Consider the following 18,096-nt stretch of genomic DNA (forward strand, 5'->3'; position numbering starts at 1 on the left):
GAAGATAGACTAGCTCAACTAATTAGTGTAGCTGAGCTTAATTAAAATTAATAGTGAATTTAAAAATGAGAAAATAATTATGGCACCAAGTAAAACAGCAAGATGAAGAAAGCAACTGTGGAAGATTACAAAACTGCAGTAGGAAGCTGCCAGAAGACCTGTCTTTGGCGTGTTGAATGGAATCATGGATTGTATTATCAAAATGCCTCTAATATCTAAGAATAAACTAAGCAGTCACCTAGCCTGTTTCTGATGTCAAGCATAAAAGAGTTTGTCCACTTAGGAATTGATCTGAGTGACAGGGAATGAACTCCTGGTGTATTACAGTCTTCTCTGCTGTGGTCAGAAGACAAGGCAAAGGAGCAAAGGGGTTCCTGCCTTGCAGTGACTTCCCTTGACATGTTTTTGTAAGGTCTGAATGTAATCCAGAGGTCCAGTCATAGCAATCCACATACAAAGTGTAGAACAGTAAGTTTTCTCCTTGAAATGCTTTCCACAATAAAAATAAAAGAACTCAGAGGAGAGCAGCTTGAGAAATGTCCCCAGAGTGTGGCACACTGATGGAACCCTGCTACGGATTATGGATTACTGCCTTGGTGCCTCAGGTTTCTACTTCAGCTAAGACATCATTCAGACCTCCCACATATTTCCAGTTTTAGCTGATAATATACCAACAGGATGACAATGAAGAGCACTTTTCTAAGAGTAAGTTTTATCTTTTTTTCTCTCCAATTCTGGGCATTAGTCTGGTTGTGTCAGGTCATTCCTCTGAAGCATCGTGAGTGACAAGCATTTAGCTGAGGTGCTCGTATCAAGATTCAAGCTGTTAAAAGTCTCTGTCAATCACCAAAAGAGAGTCTTGCTCCTTCTGCTTATCTCTCTTTACAACTTCCTCAGGATCATAATTCTATCCCAGTAGTTCATTCCACCACATTTTCCTAAATATGGATATTTGTGCCAATGACTGTGAAGCATTTTAAAAGCTTCAACTAAGGCACTTTAAGAGAGCAGAGCTATTTCACATTCTCTCTGTTCTGGTTTTTGGCTCAGAGAATTCTCCTTGATAATTTGTAAACTAAATCAGAATTCTTCATAAAGCTGTGACACGCCAGGCTAAGTGGGCTGTGAGGAGCCCTTGTGTCCTGAATCTTGTGCACAGCCAGGGAGTCTGGGAATTCACTGAAAAGTTTTAGTATCATCTTCTCTCTAAACTTGAAGAAGGTTGGGATTTTTCCTGTCCATTTAAGTTCCTTAATAACAGAATTTCCTGAAAGAAAGAGAATGAAAACCTTTTAATTCTCTTACATGCATTGCTGATTTGTTCAGCTGGAGGAGATTTACATGAGCTGGTTCCGTGTCTTTCCATTCAGTTAAGAGTAACCTTAATGGTAGTTCTAGATTATGTGTTACTACAGTGTGGAGGATGTCAGCCCCTTCCAGAAATCATACCTGGGGACTTGGAACTGATGGTCTGATATCTCACCAAAGGTGAATAGGACTAGCTCTGAGTGATGGACCAACCACAGCACATTTTAAATGACTACCTCTGATAAAACAACTGAAAACCAGCTATGCTTCACCAGAGACATTACAAAAGCCGTTAACTTTATGCTATAGCCTTCTCATTTTAACTTGACACTTAACTTCATTATCCTGTAATTTAGATGGGTACTTTATTACATTTTCATTAGTTGTGAGCTGTAGGTAGCTGTCTCACTGTCATCTTGTTTTCATGCACACACCACCAAAAAACTGAACTCTGTTTCCATGCTTTTAAGATTTTGCAGTGGTATAAATTTCCTGATTGTAACATTTACTTCTTGAAAGATAGGAATGATGATAATCTCCTGCTGTGCTATAGCATTCTTAATCAGGTAACGTGGGAGTCACTCTGCAGATTAAAAACCTCGTATTTCCATGTGTTTCGGTACTATAGCCAAGTGAACCAGAGGAGGGGAGGGAAAAGAAAACCCTCAATCACTCCAGCCTGATTTATAGAAGTATGTAGCAAAATCTTGAATCAGAAAGACATTTTTCTGTGTGTTCTGCAGTGGCTGGATATTAGTGAGCCTGGCTGGGCTTTTGGAATTCAGCAGGGAATCACCTCTGGCTTCTGCAGCCCTCTACAGATGGGTGTACAAGGGCAGGGTCACCATCATATCTGATGTTTCTGCAGTTATCAGTCTTAGAAAAAAACTGTTCTGGTGCCATGGAGAACATTACTTCTGAAACAGTGTCTAACAGCAGAGGAGTCAACAGCCAAACCAAACTCAGACTCCAAAGCCTTTGAACTTTGCCCACCATCATTTTTAGCTGAGTTCCTCACTACTTTGAAATACAAAATAATACTGACTAACACAAAATTGCTGAAATTGAAATTGCTTGTACACCCACAGAAATGCAGTGGGTTTGGAGTTTGATGCACAAAAAGAAGGAATTCACAGCACTTTTTCATAAACATTTTAAATGCCTAAGTTAACACATAGTTTGTGATAAGAAATGAATTTAATACTTTGTAATGCAGGCAGGACATGATAGGAAATTTTGCTTTTTGCTAAGAGGCACATATATCTAAGGGAGAGCATAAATAAGAACCTGGAGAGCAGATTAAAAGAATCTCAAGAAAGAAACTTGGTAACTGAATTGTATCAGGGTTTTACAAAAAAATTATACATTTTCTGGATCACAACACATTTGTAAAACTTCTTCTGAGTCTAAAAGAAAATGGAGGCCAGTGCAGAAAGCACAAAAATATTTGTTACTGTTCTGGGCTAATGAACAGTTTGAAGATGCTAAATTTCTGCACCATTTGCTTTGCTACTGAGTGATCTTTTTTTTTAATTGCAAGCAATATTTAAAAATACCAGAATTGTTCTGATTTCAGTTCGCTGCATGCATTTTAAAAAGCTGAAATACAGTTTGGGTTTCATATTTTTGCACGTTTTTTGACAAAAACGTATTTAACTGAAAAGGGAATTTTGTCTTTCCAGTTGAAATGTAATGAGATTGGAAATCTTACACCCATACCCCCATTCTCTTTCAAGTCCTATTTGAGGTTTCATGTAGACTAAATTCACTTTGAAATAACAGATATGTATAATACTTAGTGAGCAAACCAACTAAATGATGTGATTGTTATTTAATCAAAGCATAAGTATGTGAAGCTGTCTCCCCATTGTTTGCAAGTACTGCTGTGTGTCTCAGAAAATTGGGAACAGTTGCAACAGTGGGTAGAGCTTTTGTGTACCAGATCCAGCAGTGTCATTAAACACAATGTGACTCTATATTCCATCTACTGAAATATTTATTTATTTAGAGAAGAATCCAAATTATTTGTAAGGAATTGTAATCAAAAGTGAATTTGGTGCTGGAACTCTCTTTTGCCTTTGAATCTAATGCAGACTGATGGTTAATGGATTCTACCTGTGGTTCACTAGTTCCAACAATTGTGTGGTTTTACTGCTACCTTTTCTCTTTTAAATGAATTCTTGACTTCTGCCAATGCAATATCTTTCGCAGATCCGTAAGTGAGTGAAAATGTAGTAATTTTTTCCTAATGCTGTGTTCTAGTTGTGAAGGGTCTGAGAAGCTCAGCTCATTTTATGGATCTTGCTTTGGTAGCCTATGTAGAATTCAGCTATATGGGCTGTCCTGCAATCACAGTTTCTGTCTCAGTGCAGTTTGGTCTCCCCGTGAAGCTTCTGTGTGCAATACAGTTGTCAAGAAATTATTGATCAGGTTGGAGTTATCACACTGTTCCACACAGACTCTTCTTTCGAGCTTTCAGTCATTTTGTTTGAATTGGTTTTTGCCTTCATAATAGTACTTCATGGGCATAGTACAGAAATTAGTGGTATTGCCACTGAAAGTATTCACATCATCATTTAGAACACCTGGTAAGTTAGATGGGGGAGGATGGTGAGTTTACCTGCTTATTTTCAGCAGTGACTTTTTTTAAGACACATGGTGTCTCTTTCTGTGACTATCACTTGTGCAGAACAGCAATCTGGTGAGGTTACCTCTGGCTTTCTCACCTCTACCATTTTTATGTGCTCAGTCAAATAATATGCTTAATGCCTTCTGTGCATCTTTTTCCTAAAAAACCTGGCTGTGTCATGGATGTTTTCAGCTGATTGATGAGCTGGAAAAACACGTTGTTGGTAGTGTGCTCCATCTGCTTTATGTTCTCCAGGATCCAGTAGCAGTTGGTAGTGAGACTACCAAGGCAGCAGTCCAGACTTGCATTGTGTCTAGTGTGTAGGATTGAAGGAAGAAAACGGAGGGAGTGTTACATATCCTCTCAGTCTCTGTACAAACAAGAAGGACACCTTAAGTACCTTTAGAAAGAATTTCACTTGTGTGAAATTCACTTGTCACTGAAAATAGAGAGACATTTTTCTAGATAATTGTTCAAGTAGTCCTTTATTGTATGTCTCCAGTCTTAAAAACGAAATAAATCTCATGCAGTTTAGCTCTTTACAAAATTATCTGAACAGTGAATAAAAATGCTCCATCACTCCTCCCACAATGTCTCTGCCTTTTATGGACACTCCGATGCATTTGTTAGCCCAGCTATGCTGGCTGTGAGCCAGGACAGAAGAGGTGGGAACTGTAACTCGAACAAGCTAACTAGATAAATTCTCAAGTTTAGGAATATGTTAGAGGTCGCTTCAGATCTTATTTCTCTTCTGCAGTTCATTAGCTTCATCCCCTCTCCATTTTGCAAACACAGTGTAGGCTTTTCTTTCATTTTTGGTTTACTGATCATGATGCATAAGTGTGAGGCCCAGAGGTTGAAATTGGGATGTCTTAGGCATCATCTTAGCAGCAGCAGCAAAACAAACCTCCTCAAGTCCCAGCCTTGAAGTTGTAAAACAGTGAGAAAATGCTACCTTCCCAAGTAGTTTTTTTAGGCCTTCTGCTGGGTCTTCTAACAAGTGTAGTTGCATGGTGGAGATATTTCTTGGACAGATACTAATTCTTGAAAATGAACTGAAACTCATTTGAAGTTGAGTGAAGTCTCGTTTTACATAAACAGTCAATGAGATGATCTTTCAATTGCCCCCAGCTTGGGCAAAATTTGAACTGATACCTCTTCCAAAGGCAGGAGGCTCCATGCCTTATTGCCACTCCTCTGAATCATCCAGGTATTAAAATAGTAAAATCCAACCGTTTCCATAGTGACTGTTCTTATTTAATATTTTACTTCTCCTGTCCTCTATCTGCCTTTAGAGTTGCTATTGCTATACCGTTTATTTTCTTCCACTGATTACACTATATGACTGATGGCTAAAATACCAAACTCCAGAGACCTATTTTCCCTTCTGTATATGCCCATGGTTGCTTTAATGTTAATAGAAATCACATTTGTGGAGAAGCTTCATCAGTTTGTAATTTACCTCCTTCACACTAGAAATCAGAATCTAGTTTATTAACATTATAAACGCACCCTCCTGCCAACCTTGGCCCCATCTGGTCCTTTCTTGCCTCAAAGCCTCACACTTTTCCTGGGGCTTGACCTTATTAGTACAAAACCATGTCCTAAGACAACATAGAATTAAACCTATCCTTTCTGCGGCTGTTTGTACAGTTGCTGCTCTGGGAGTGCTCAGCTTCTGCACTGTCAGCTTGGCTGACCTGGGGTCTGGCGAGAAGCTCCTGGTTTAGCAGGACATCCTAAGAACATTTTGCAGCAGATTTACCCCTTCTTGGGAGGGTGCATTCAGGAAAGCACCACCCATTTGATACAACTATGCAACTGATTTCCAAGGCCTATCTTTGATAATGGGTTCAGTACACAGTTAAAAATACTTCCATTAGGATAGAGAAAAATCTTGACACTGCACTGCTTCGAGTTGTTGAAGAGGGCTGTTCCCTTTGTTTGGAATAAAAGTCACTTAAAAGGAGATTTAGAACAAGACCCTGGAAAAGAGGTTTAAGAAAACAGGGGAGATGTTTTTCTGACTGTACGATATCAACTGAGTCTGAGCCACTGGCTCTCAAGAAGTAGCACCTTTCAGATTGGAGATGAATGTGTGCTCAGAACTGTTTGTTACTAGAAAGAACTGATTTTCTCTAATTAGGGAATCTGGAACAGAAGTTAACCATCAAACTGAAACCTAACAAATAAGAAAATCCCAAACACTCTAAAATTAAGGCACAGTCCTTGGGGTTTTGGTGAAAATAATTTTCTGGTTTTAGTCTGTCCAGGACTTGAATCCAGCTTCAATACTGCAGGACGAATGTGCTACCTCTAAGGTACAGCTCAGTTCCAGTGAAAGAAGACTCAAAAATGCACTCATTTAGGCCCAGCAGAGATACAGGTGATCACAGAAAACAAGTCTGTCACATTGATCCCTTTGTCAAGAAGATCAGATGAAAACAAGTATTCCTACTAACATTGTTTATGTCATACCCTTAGTCCTGTGTCCCTACTATTCTTTGGCAGTTTTCTGTGACCTTAATACAAAGAAAGAAGGATGGGTGAGATTCCCAGTCCAAGTAAAAATTTCTAAGCATAAATAACCCCAGAAAATAAAGGTTTTGACTAAGGCATCCTACCCACAGCACAGAAGTACCAGAAGCTGCTGTTCTTTCCTCATGGCCTTTTGCTTGACAGATACATGTGTACTGCCCTTTGTGAATAGACACTTCTCCCTCTCAATCTGTTCCCTCAGCCCTCTCTATCCTGTGCACCCACTTGTATGAGGCAGGAATTGATATATTTTTAACTTTGCATCTGTGTGGGTGCATGTGACTGGCAGGCTGCCAGTGTCTGTTGTTTCTGAACTCCTGTCTTCAATCATTTTGGAAGTAAGCCTTGTACAAGTAACTAATCACTTAAAAGGAAAACATAAAGTTCAGTGCAGAATAGAATACAGCAGAAAAAATCAATTTGTTCTTTTAAATCTCAGTTGTGAAACACTTCAAATAGGCGATTATGTATTCAAAAGCTAAAAACTACAGCCAGACTTTCTATGGGGCCAGATAATATCATGGCACCCTTCTGCTCTAGCTCCATTTCTATCACCTAGAAACATTGTGGAAACAGAGCAGCCAACCTGTCCATGTCAAATGACAGCTCTGCTAGGAGAGTGACTTATGTTTAAGTCAAATCATATTTTCCAGGTGTGATTATTTAGCCCAGGCAGGGCAAATTATTACCTCCTAAACTCACTTCCAAACTAATAAGGTGCCCGTTTGTGAAGCAGCATTCTGACATCCAGCGTGGGCATTAATGTTATTTACAGAATATAGTGTGAAAACAGTCAATTCACAAGTCACTGAAAGATGTATCTTCTTTCAAGGCAAGTTTGTTATCTAATGGAGATGTGACATGAAGCAAAAAGAAAATCCAGTGACAGGCATTGTGGTATGATGGTTGCCATGTAGGTAGAAAGGAAAGTGTTCTATTGCTATTAAAGGTATAAATACATAGAAAGGTACTTTAACGTGAAGGGGATACTCAACATGAATAATAGAATTATTTAGATTGGAAGATACCTTTAAGATTATCAAGCTCAGCAGTTAACCCAACTCTGACAAACCCACCACTGAAGCATGTCCCTAAGCACCATACCTCCACATCTTTTAAATCCCTGCAGAAATTATGAGTCCACTACTTCCCTGGACAGCCTTTTCCAATGCTTGGTCAACCTTTCAGTGAAGGAACTTTTCTTTAATGTCCAATCCCAACTTCCCCTGCCACAGCTTGAGGTCATTTCCTCTTGCTCTCCCCTTTTTTGGGAGACCACCCACTTCTCTACTGTCTTCTTTCAGAGAGATGTGGAGAACAATAAAGTCCCTTCCCCTTCTCTGTCTTTCAGCTTAGGGGAGGATAAAATCTCTACCTAGAAAACTTGTCTTTCCACACAAACACCTTTTCAGACCAGTTGAAAATCCCCCCTTTCAGCAGACTTGCTATAGGATCTGTGGCCCACCTTAGGGAATACTGGAGCTCCCTCTGTTCATATATGCTCTAATGAGCTTTAAATGGTCACTGTTGCCTCAGAGCAGGATGAACATGAATGGTGGAAGATAGCTCAGACCTTACTGTGGCTGTAACTCGGGTGCCCTTGGTTATCTTCAGTAACAGCTCTTTTCCCCTATTCTTGTATCTGGAATAATAGGAATATATTGCTGTTTCATAAAACACCATTATAAAAGCACTTGAGAAACAATAATGAAGAATTTCAGCTGTTAAACCATGCAGGAAGTCCAGTAGACACAGTATGGTCAGTTTTGTTCTAGTTGGAATAACAGCACAAAGGTATCGGAAGGGTTAATAGTGGCTGTGCAACATTCCAGAGCTGCAATATGCCAATTTTTCATACCTGTGTATTATTTCTTTGTATTCTTTCACTTCACATTCTTAATTGTGACCTATTTTTGTCTCAAACCTGTTTTGGGATATTCTATATGGAGTGAGATTTTACAGCTCTTTTGTCTTTTTTTCTGTGCTAAGCCTCCTAGGCTGAGCATATTTCTCTGCTGTGCTCTAATGCACTCCTTTATCTTCAGGGCATTAGTTGTATTTGTCATAAAATTGAAGAGAATCTGATAGAAGTAAAGTTTCTCTTCCTTTTAAACCATGGGAAATGTGGTTTTGCAAGTCTTGTATCTCTCCAGCATGTGCTGCTTTCTGCCATCAGGTCTCAGATGTGTTGTGCTGTATTTTAAAAAAAGGCCTCTGTAACTTTAGTTGCTTTTAATATTGGAGACATCTTGCTTTATACTGCTTCATTACATGTTTTTACTTTTCAACTCAGTTCACTTCTCTGTGTGATAAAAGTAACAGATCTATGTGCTTGTCTAAAATAGTAAACACAATCTTAGTAATTAAACTGGGAAAACAATACTTAATTTTGCTAGTTTACTGTAACAGACTGCCAATACAGAAGCCAAAAGCTATTCTTTCTGCTAAACACTGTGTGTGGCCAGTAGACTGGCCCAGTAAGTCAGCTAAAATAATTTCATTGGCTTTAGATTAGGCTCAATGGTATTTGTGTGTCACGAGACTGCAAGATTTAGTGTAATAGCAGGTTTTGTGCTGAATCATCAGTAGGTACTGTCCAATTTATTACATTGGGAATGCGAAGCCTTCGAGCATGGAGTATTTGTCCTCTCCCATCACTGCCTGTCTTAGCACTGGCAAGGAGTCAAGCCTTGTCACAGTTCTTCTAAATATGCTCCAGAGATGGGAAAGCTTCAGAAAGTTGGCATGGTCACTAAGGCAGGTAAGGAGGTAGCCTTTTAATAACCTGCTGAAACTGAGGCAAGATGAATGCAAAATTTCACACTCTATATTGTATATCTGAGTACATTATTTCATGCATCCAACTCTTCAATTTAGGTATGTTGAAGGATTCTGCAACAGATAAAATTGTCTGTGGGAACTCTGAGATGAGGGCAGTGACGTGCACTCACCACATTCCCTCTCATTGAGAAGAGTTCTTGTACATCATGGGCCACCATGCTACCATGGAGGCTTTTCCCCACTCTGTGCTCTCTCCTGTCCTACATGCTGGTGTACTCACACAAAACATTGTTTGCTGTGAGGGCTGCTGGCTGTGAAAACTGTAATGTAGCTCAGCTGATTTTATGGGGAAAAATTTAAAAAGACCAGTGACCATTAAACTCATGGACCTTGAAAGACAAATAAAATAGATTCATATAGTACAAAATATGACAAAACGTGAACATTGTTTCAGTTCATTTGGAGTGTATGTGTTACTTGTTGAAGTGGTTACTGTGACAACAAAAAGTAGATTGAAAAATATAGAGAAAATAAAGGGTGAATGGGAGAGGGACTCATCTTTGACCTTGTAAACCAATAAGAGCTAATCCTAGCCCATCTGTCACTTTGCTTCAGGAGCCTATGCCAGTACAGGTGTATGAGACACTTTTTTCTTACCTTTGAAGAATTGCATTTCCTCTTAAAAGAATGCTAAACTCCTTGTGGAAACACAGATAGCAAAAGATCATGTTAAATTTATCAGTGAGTAGTTTTCTTCATTGACAGAGTCTCGTTTCAGGAAGTGTTTAACAAAGAACAGATAAATCTAAGATAGATCATAAAAAGTAATTCCATATTTTTTTCTAATTTGCCTAATTTAAACTAGCTCAGAAGACCTTCTTTAATCATTTGCTATCATAACACAGAAATGTGTTTAGCCTTACCAAAAAAAAACCCCTCAGAGATGAATCACTGAAATAATTGATCTATTTAAGTTCTGCTTCAGACACATTTCAAGGGCATAAGTTATTTCTACATGTCATTAAAAAGACTTGGTGCATTGCTACAATTAATTATTTGATTGATATTAAAGTGGAATGAGATTTTTGGCCTCTCAACTCAATAGTGTGTGGGTTTTCTTAATGTGGTGTTTAATTCTGTGAGGACTTTGTAGTTATATGTGTTAGCTCAGTTTGAAACTGAATCCTGAACCCCTGACTAGTAATGCACTTTAATTTGGAGGCATTACATGAAAACTTGTTTTTGAAGGTTTGGATGGATAAAAAGGAAATTGAAAAAGCACACAAAAGTGGAAACCATAAGACTTATAGAAGTTATGGCTTACACTTGTTTTTCATAAGTCCATAGAGATTGTCATATTCAGGGAGATGAGCAGTTTTCACCATATATCATTTCTGAAAGTGTCAGCACCATGTCCTGTCTCAGGAGATACAGCAACAACACCTGTCATGTAAATCTCAGGGAACCTCGGCTTAGAGATAGGACAAACAGAAGATGGGCAGCTGAAGTGACATTTGGGACATCACCCAACAGCCAAAACAGAGAATCCAGATCTTTGGAACATTTCAGTGCTGGAAGGACACTTTACAAAGCCTTCCTTAAGTACTCACTGAAAGGTTTGCTGTAGAAGTTTCTTCCTGGCCTGCAGCAGTTTGTGGCAGCAATCAGAGACAGTGCACTACTGATTTAAGTTACCCCGTTCAGGCGTACTTCTGACTTGCTTTGGAGCCTGACATCTCTACATCAGGGAGCTGCACAGAGTGTCACCTTCAGCGTGTAAATTCACCTTAGATGGAGAAAAGAACTGGGCCACATTTGTCTAATCTTTTTGTGAATACTAAGTGCTTGGTCTCAGTGACCTATTGCAGTTTGGACTTGACAGGTTAATTATAAGTTATGTGGAAAAAAGTATTTATTAACTTTAAACTTTATTGCACTTCAATTTCACTTGCTTGTTCCCTTATTCTTGTTTTAGTAGAAGGTAGATAGGAGGCCCACATTTATCTTACTATTTCTTCTGTCATGTCCACTATCCCTGAATTAAGTACTGCACATTTTCTATATTTCTACTCTCTTACACAACAAAATATATTGAATTCTTGTGAGGGGAAGAAAAAACCTTGCTCTCATTAGATGGATGTCATTTGAAAGAGCCAAGACTATGTTTCAATATTGTCAATCTGCAGCTGTAGAGAGGCTTAAGTTCTCTGTCTTTCCATGATTATATCTCTGAGGCAAAGGCTGAGTAGGAAGCAGTTATGTCTGTAGAGGAAACAAATGACACTTTGTCCTATCATTTGCAGGCTCTGAAATCTCTTTAGTCCAAACTGAGAACAGAATGCTATCCTGAGAGCAAGGAACCCATTCAGACAACCATTTGAAAATACTTTCAAATCAGCCACATCTACCCTCTCTCAGTTACAGAATACACATCCTGTTTATGTTTCCCCTAGCAGGAGCAATGGAGTTGCTGTCCCTTCAGATTTCTTCATCACAAAGATTGCCAAGCTGGAGCTGTGCAGAGCAGTGGCTGGGGACCAGGACCAGCCTTGTATCCATGTGCTGAATCCCACCCATGATGCATGGGGAAGTAGGGGAAGAAAGTGGCCCCTTGTCCCCAGCTGGAGAGCTGGCACAAAGTTGGCCTGTGCTCAGGAAGGCAAGGTGGCAACTGCAGGGTTGCTGCTCTAAGTTGGATATCAGGGAGGCCCAACCTGCTCTTTCTGAGGGAATTAATGGTCTTCATCTCCTTTGGCACTTGCATTTCTAATATTTTATTCAGGAGGAGCCCAGCAGGAGAAAGGATACACTACAGCTCTGTCCACATCCTAATGCACTCTCACTATTGCAGACCAAATTTCTGCCTCTTTTTTTCTGCTGTCAGTATCAGAGTGGCATTCCTTCCATCACCAATGATACCTCTAGCTTTGTTGGTCCAGCCCTTAGTTCCTCTCAGGAATGGTTAGTACTTACATTCTCAAACACATTCTGAATTTGGCTTGCAATGAGCATTTGGGTTCATGGTATTTGGCATCCTTTATTCCCCTGTTAAGCAAGGAACACCAAGCCTCTGAAATGCAATGTCACCTGTTCCATGCTGCTGTGGGAGAAGCAGTATGTGCAGTACCAAAATTTATTACAGTACCAAAGAGCTGTCTTGGATTCTTCCAAGGCAGAAAATCTGGTGGAGAATCATTTGTAGCATTCACAATTGCAGCAAGTGCATTATTGCAATTAACAGTGTCTCCTTAAAAAGTAATGTATTATCAATATTAATAGAAATCATCTAGTGCTATATGACATTTTCTGTGCCATTCTCCATGAAAATACTTGTGTGTGAAATACTTAGACTTAATAAAATTGCATCCTCTGGCATTAATAAGTGCCTTATGTTACATCAGAGCTCAGATCAGGTTTTTTTTGCCACAGAATTTCATAAACCCAGCAGGCACACATGCAGATGCATTTGAATATTCCAGCTGTAGTTGTTTATTTCATGGGCTGGCTTTGCTGTTCTTTAACCTCTGCCATAAAGTCAAACCTAGGATAAATGTTGTGAGGAGGAGAAAGAGAGAGATGAGGCTGGAAGGGGGAATTATTCAGAATGCAGGAAAAAATTGGGACAGGCACAAGTCAACTGAGTCTGCTGAGTTCTAGAGTTCATGGAACTGCTGTGAGGTGGAAGGTAGGATTGCACAATGCTTTGTCTTTCTGGGTACCACAGAGAACAGCAGATAATTCTTCCAGAAACCTGCAGGTTTTTTTTCATTGAAATGGCCCTTAATCAGGTACTATGAGTTTCTGAAGAATAGTTTAGAAAATCTATCTTCCATTTTCTCTTATCCTTGTTTCCCAATCTCTTATAATTGTCTGTGTTATAGCAGAAAATGCTACTTCTTCCTTCTAAAAATACCAATTTTGACTATGCCATTATGATTTTTTACAAGGTAATTGTTTTATTTGTTGTTTGTGCTGTGTTTAGAAATCTTGGCAAGGTAGGAAATTAAAAAAAAAAATAAAAGGGATGCTGCTTCTGGGCCATGATGGTTTTGCTTCTATCTACTTTTGTTCAATAGAAAACTATTCTCAGTGTCTTAACTCACAATCATTTGCATTTCATGAAATAGCAAATCCCCAAATCTTGGCCTTGTAAAAGCAAATACTTGTACTTCCTACGTTTCTCTAATTTCTCTAGATATCTCTGCAGACTCCTGTTCTGCTACAGGTAGAGAAAATCTTCTTTCTCAGCCTGCAAACAAACTGACAGCAAGGGATAGAGTACAGATCCCACATGTTCTTTTCAGTTAGGATGAACAGGAAAATATGGGCACAAAGCCATTTTTTCTGTTTTACTTGCAGGTCACCTTTGGGGGTAAAAAAATGTCTATCTTGGTTGTGTAAAATGACAGGCTTGTCCAACATAAGCCTGAGCAGCTGTGAAGATCAGCCTGAAGGCTTGGAGGAGATGGCCTGCCATATGGGGCTCCCAAAGCTCTTCCTGTACCTATTCACTGCAGCAGCAACAATGCACAAAATGCTGATGGGAAGAGTAAGCACTAATTGCTTCTGAACTTCACTGTTTTATGGCCAAAAGTTTACTTTCCATTTCCAGTAAGGTCATCATTCAGTGACCCTTCATAATGCTTTTGAGCTAAAACCAGCCTTTGTTGTGTTTAAACATAATGTGGGGGGGAAAAGCTGGAGCATAAGAGGTCCCTTCCATGTAAGTGTGATGAGATGTCTCAGCAAGGAGACTGGTGGCATTTTAAGGACAGCATTAATTGCAGCCAGTCCCAAGGGGCTTGGCTCCAGCACACACAGGGAATGTCCCTTCCCCAAGTGTTGGGGCTCCATGGGGATCTCTCCTTGCCCCTCTGGAACAGGTGGAGTTCTGAGGTTAAAATCCTGACTCCTTCTCCAAACTGGAGAGAAAAAAATGGCCTCTTTCAAGTGGGTAACCTTTCATTCAAATGTCTTATTAATTCAGTACTTTTTAGGTGAGGAATGGCAAGGGCCTGTCTGGTACTTGTGGCAATGGCCGTGTCCTTGGCCAAGAGCACACACTGGTAACTCGTAGGTGGCATCCAAACGCACAGCAGGGGAGATGTTCAGCCATCATCCCCTACTGGCTTAGTGGTACCAAGAGCAATGGAGTATGGAGAAGGGCTAGGAAAAACATCTCTGGATTTGTTTGATTGAAAGACCCAACACTTGTTGCAAAGGAAAGGGAATATTACATTTACTGAAAGAAAAATGCAGCTCCCTCCTTCCCTTCTTTCAGTTTCTCTGAGTGGTTTGAGAGGCTGGACATTTATTTTTTTATCTTTAGAGAAGTAATAAGAGAAGTAATTAGAGAAGTAGTAAGCACTGTGGAAGAACTAAGGAAAAGTTCTGCTTTTGAAGGAAAAAAAAAAACCTGCCTTTTTCTTTTCCTAGGGATAAAATCTACTAAGGTATGCATAGTCCAGTTATTTTGAAGCCATTTCTTTCATGAGGAGGCAAAGATGAAACTCCACTGAGCTGATCATGGTTTTCCAGAAGTTCAGTTTAGCTCCTATCAACCCTTTTTTTTCTTCTCTTCTCTAAATTTCCTCTCTGGTCTGCACCTGTGTTGCTCTCATGCTGCCTCCTTCCCAATGCTATTTTGAAGTAAATTTAGTGGGACAGTGAAGACACCGCTAAGGACAAATGCAGAGTGAGGACACTGACTTATTTTAACACACAGGCTCAGATCTCCATCATATTGAGTGATTTCTGTAGGACTGCAAAATCAGACACTGCATGTGCACAGATAGCTCTATTTTAATGTGATATAAAAGAAAAATCTGCTTAGTGTTTGAGTAGAAATTTGCACTTGGCTTGCAAAAAAAGAAAAAATAACCCTAATGCGAAATCTATCTTGATAGCTCAATTTCGCTTCTTCCAGCTCGAGAGAAGCAGTTGTGTGCTTCCCTTGTTCACAGTGCAGTGGAAGGAACCCAGTCACCCTCAGTGATGTGAGCTACAGTTAACAGATCAGTGGCCACTTCCCCTTAATAAAAGCCACAGTTCTGTGCTGGGCTGATATTTTATTCCTTTGTTGTAATCAACACAGTAGATCTTTAGTCACTGCAGGTGTGTCCTGCCAGGTACAAAGTCGTGTGGCAGAAATAGGTGTGAGCAGAGGTCCTGAGCTCCCTGCACAACCCCAGCCCTCCCAGCAGCCAGGTCCTTCTGCTCCACTGTGCAATTACTCACCTTGTTCCACTTCAGTGCCTGTGTATATTCCTAATGATTCACCATATGACTAAGTAGAACAAATCTCCAACGACATAAAATGCAAAACGTACGTTTTAATCAGTAACATATTTAGATATCTGCTGAGTGTATGGTTATGAGAAGGTTATTTATTTCTAATCACTGAGAGGTGCTCTAGTGGAACTAATTGTGATAGATTATTTTCTTGGCTCTAAGAATTTATCTGATGAACTTGGGCTACATTTTTTCCTTTGTCAGTGGAGTTTGTCTGGACTTCTCTAATATATGTATTATTTGTAACTCTTTGCCAAATTGCTTTACCAAAGGTTTTTGGTTTTCAGATCATTTGTGAGCTGTTTGTAGCCTAGTAGTTGCCTATGAATAAGAGAGCTATGTAATTTTGTTTGAATTATTCACATAGTCTATAACTGCATGAGCAGAACTTCTGATGTGATCTTCAGCCATAATGAATTCAAATTTTGCTTCTTATGGCTACTTATTGATTCACTTGTGTTTCATGGCTGCTTCCTTTTTGTGACAATAACTACTGAATTTATTTATGGAAAGCAAGCATAAACTGGACATGAATATACAAAGCTTATTCTGAGCTTGGGGATTTTCTAGGGGGGCGGAAAAAGATCAGGGGAATTAAAAATAAATGATAGGCAAATATTTATGCTTCAAGAATCCTTCACTGCCACTGAAACACACACAATGTAGATATAGGTGTCTGTTTAAATAAGTGGACAGTCCCTGGTGATTTTACACTCAGAATTCCTGTTGGCTTCCAGTGTCTGGAAATTGGCTGAAGTATAAAGAGAAAAGGTCACCAGTCATCACAAAGTAAGTCATAACTATTACAATTTGTCATTTAACAACTTGAGAAACATTAAAGTAATGAATTCTCAATTATCCTTTCCTAGTAAATGCATTCCTGACACGATAAGAGCATCATGTAAGAGTCAAATGTGTGAATATAACCCAGATAAGAAAAATAACTTGCACCTGGGCACTGGAAAATGAAAAGCTAACTTTTCTGTATGTAATTAACTGTTGAAACAGTTGAGGTTTATTTGAATGGGAAACATCATAAGATAACTTTATTTTTGTCATTGGGTCACTTTGTTTGAGAGGTGTCATGCTTGATAGAAACCAATTAGAACTGAATTTGATTTTGCAAAGTATTCATTTAATCTTTACTTCTCATTTATCAGTCTAGAAAATAAGGTAATTGGAATACATGGTGAACATGAATTAATTGATGTATATTATAAGAATGGTTGAAATTTGTTTAATAATTTTACATATTTTAGCCATCAGGAGGAGTATCTTCAAAGACTTTGACAGCTGTCATTATTTGACATATATACATCTCAAAGTCTTATTTATTCCAAAACTGAGGCCTTTGTGCTGTTATACAGACCTGTATTTCACTATCCTTGCTTTTATAGACCATTTTAATGGTGGTGTGGCCATGATGGTCTGAGATATATGAGAAGTAATTACAAAAGTGCAGTTGAATGTCAGTGGATACCTAATAGGAGTTTAAGATATTGTCAAGGCACAATGATGTACTGTTGCATGATACTTATGCAGTAAAATCAAAGTTAACTTTAGCAGGAGTGTGGGACAGGGTTTTCAAATTTCAAGGATCTCTTGAGACTAGGCAAATACTTTTCAAAGGGGACCAGTGCTGCCCATCTCTTAGATGGGCCCTTGCATTGGTTCAAGAGATTCAGCACAGAGGAGGAAGCAAATAGACAACTATGCAAATAGACAACCAGTAACAGACCTGTTACAAAATTAGTGAACTTCCTCCACCTTTTGCAGTGTTTTTTCTTTACTTTTTCTGCTTTGTAGGTTCTGTATATATCATTTTTCCCCCTGAGAATGCATAAAGATTCAGTCCTTCTGTGCTAAAGGTCAAAAGAACGTGAACACTGTCTTCTCTTAAGCATACCCTAGACACCAAACCCAACAGAATTTCGTGAATGGTGGATTGAGGAAATTTCAGAATTGCATGGATGAAGTGGTGAGGAAAAATATTTTCAGATCTTCTAGGAGTGTAAAAAAGTTCAGATGCCTCCAGTACTCTGGAGGCATCTCTCCCAGAGCACTGTCAGCTGCCCTGATCTGTGAAACAGGGTTTGAGAAGGCAATGCCAGACTTTCAGCTTGTGCCTTCCTGAGCCCATGGCAGCATTTGGAACCTCTGCTTTGTAGGGATATGACACACTCAGCCCTGCTGGAGTGGGTCTGTGTGCACTGACAAGGTCACTCATTCTAGGGAGCAAAAGACCTGTATGAGGCCATAATGGGCAGCCTGTTTTCTAGGGAGCAAATTTCAGACTGGTAATGGCTAAATGTAATGGTAATGCCAGGAAATGTTATGCCTCTGTCTAATGTGTGAGAATCCAGGGAATTTCTTCTTCCCTAGCAGTTACCTGGATGACAGAGTCAAAACTAGGAGTGAATGCTCAGGAACACTCAGATGACCTGTACCTGGCTCCAGCTCCCTTCTGCTCTTTGCTCTGCAAGATCCATCCAGTTTTATCAGTGAGGGACACAAACTCTTCTCTCTGTCTTTTCAATGGTTACTAAAAA

At 39.4% G+C, this 18,096-nt stretch overlaps 1 protein-coding gene across 1 annotated transcript in view; it reads left to right on the top strand.

Annotated features, from left to right (window-relative positions):
- GRIA3 (glutamate ionotropic receptor AMPA type subunit 3) overlaps positions 1-18,096 on the top strand; it is a 348,477-nt gene that overhangs the window by 121,102 nt on the left and 209,279 nt on the right. Inside the window, exon 4 of the mRNA XM_031056066.1 lies at positions 13,616-13,805. The gene's annotated coding sequence lies outside the window, so the exon portion shown is untranslated. The remainder of the gene's footprint in view (positions 1-13,615; positions 13,806-18,096) is intronic.

The sequence above is a fragment of the Geospiza fortis genome, unplaced genomic scaffold (genome assembly GCF_000277835.1).
Source record: "Geospiza fortis unplaced genomic scaffold, GeoFor_1.0 scaffold157, whole genome shotgun sequence".
Taxonomy (NCBI): domain Eukaryota; kingdom Metazoa; phylum Chordata; class Aves; order Passeriformes; family Thraupidae; genus Geospiza; species Geospiza fortis.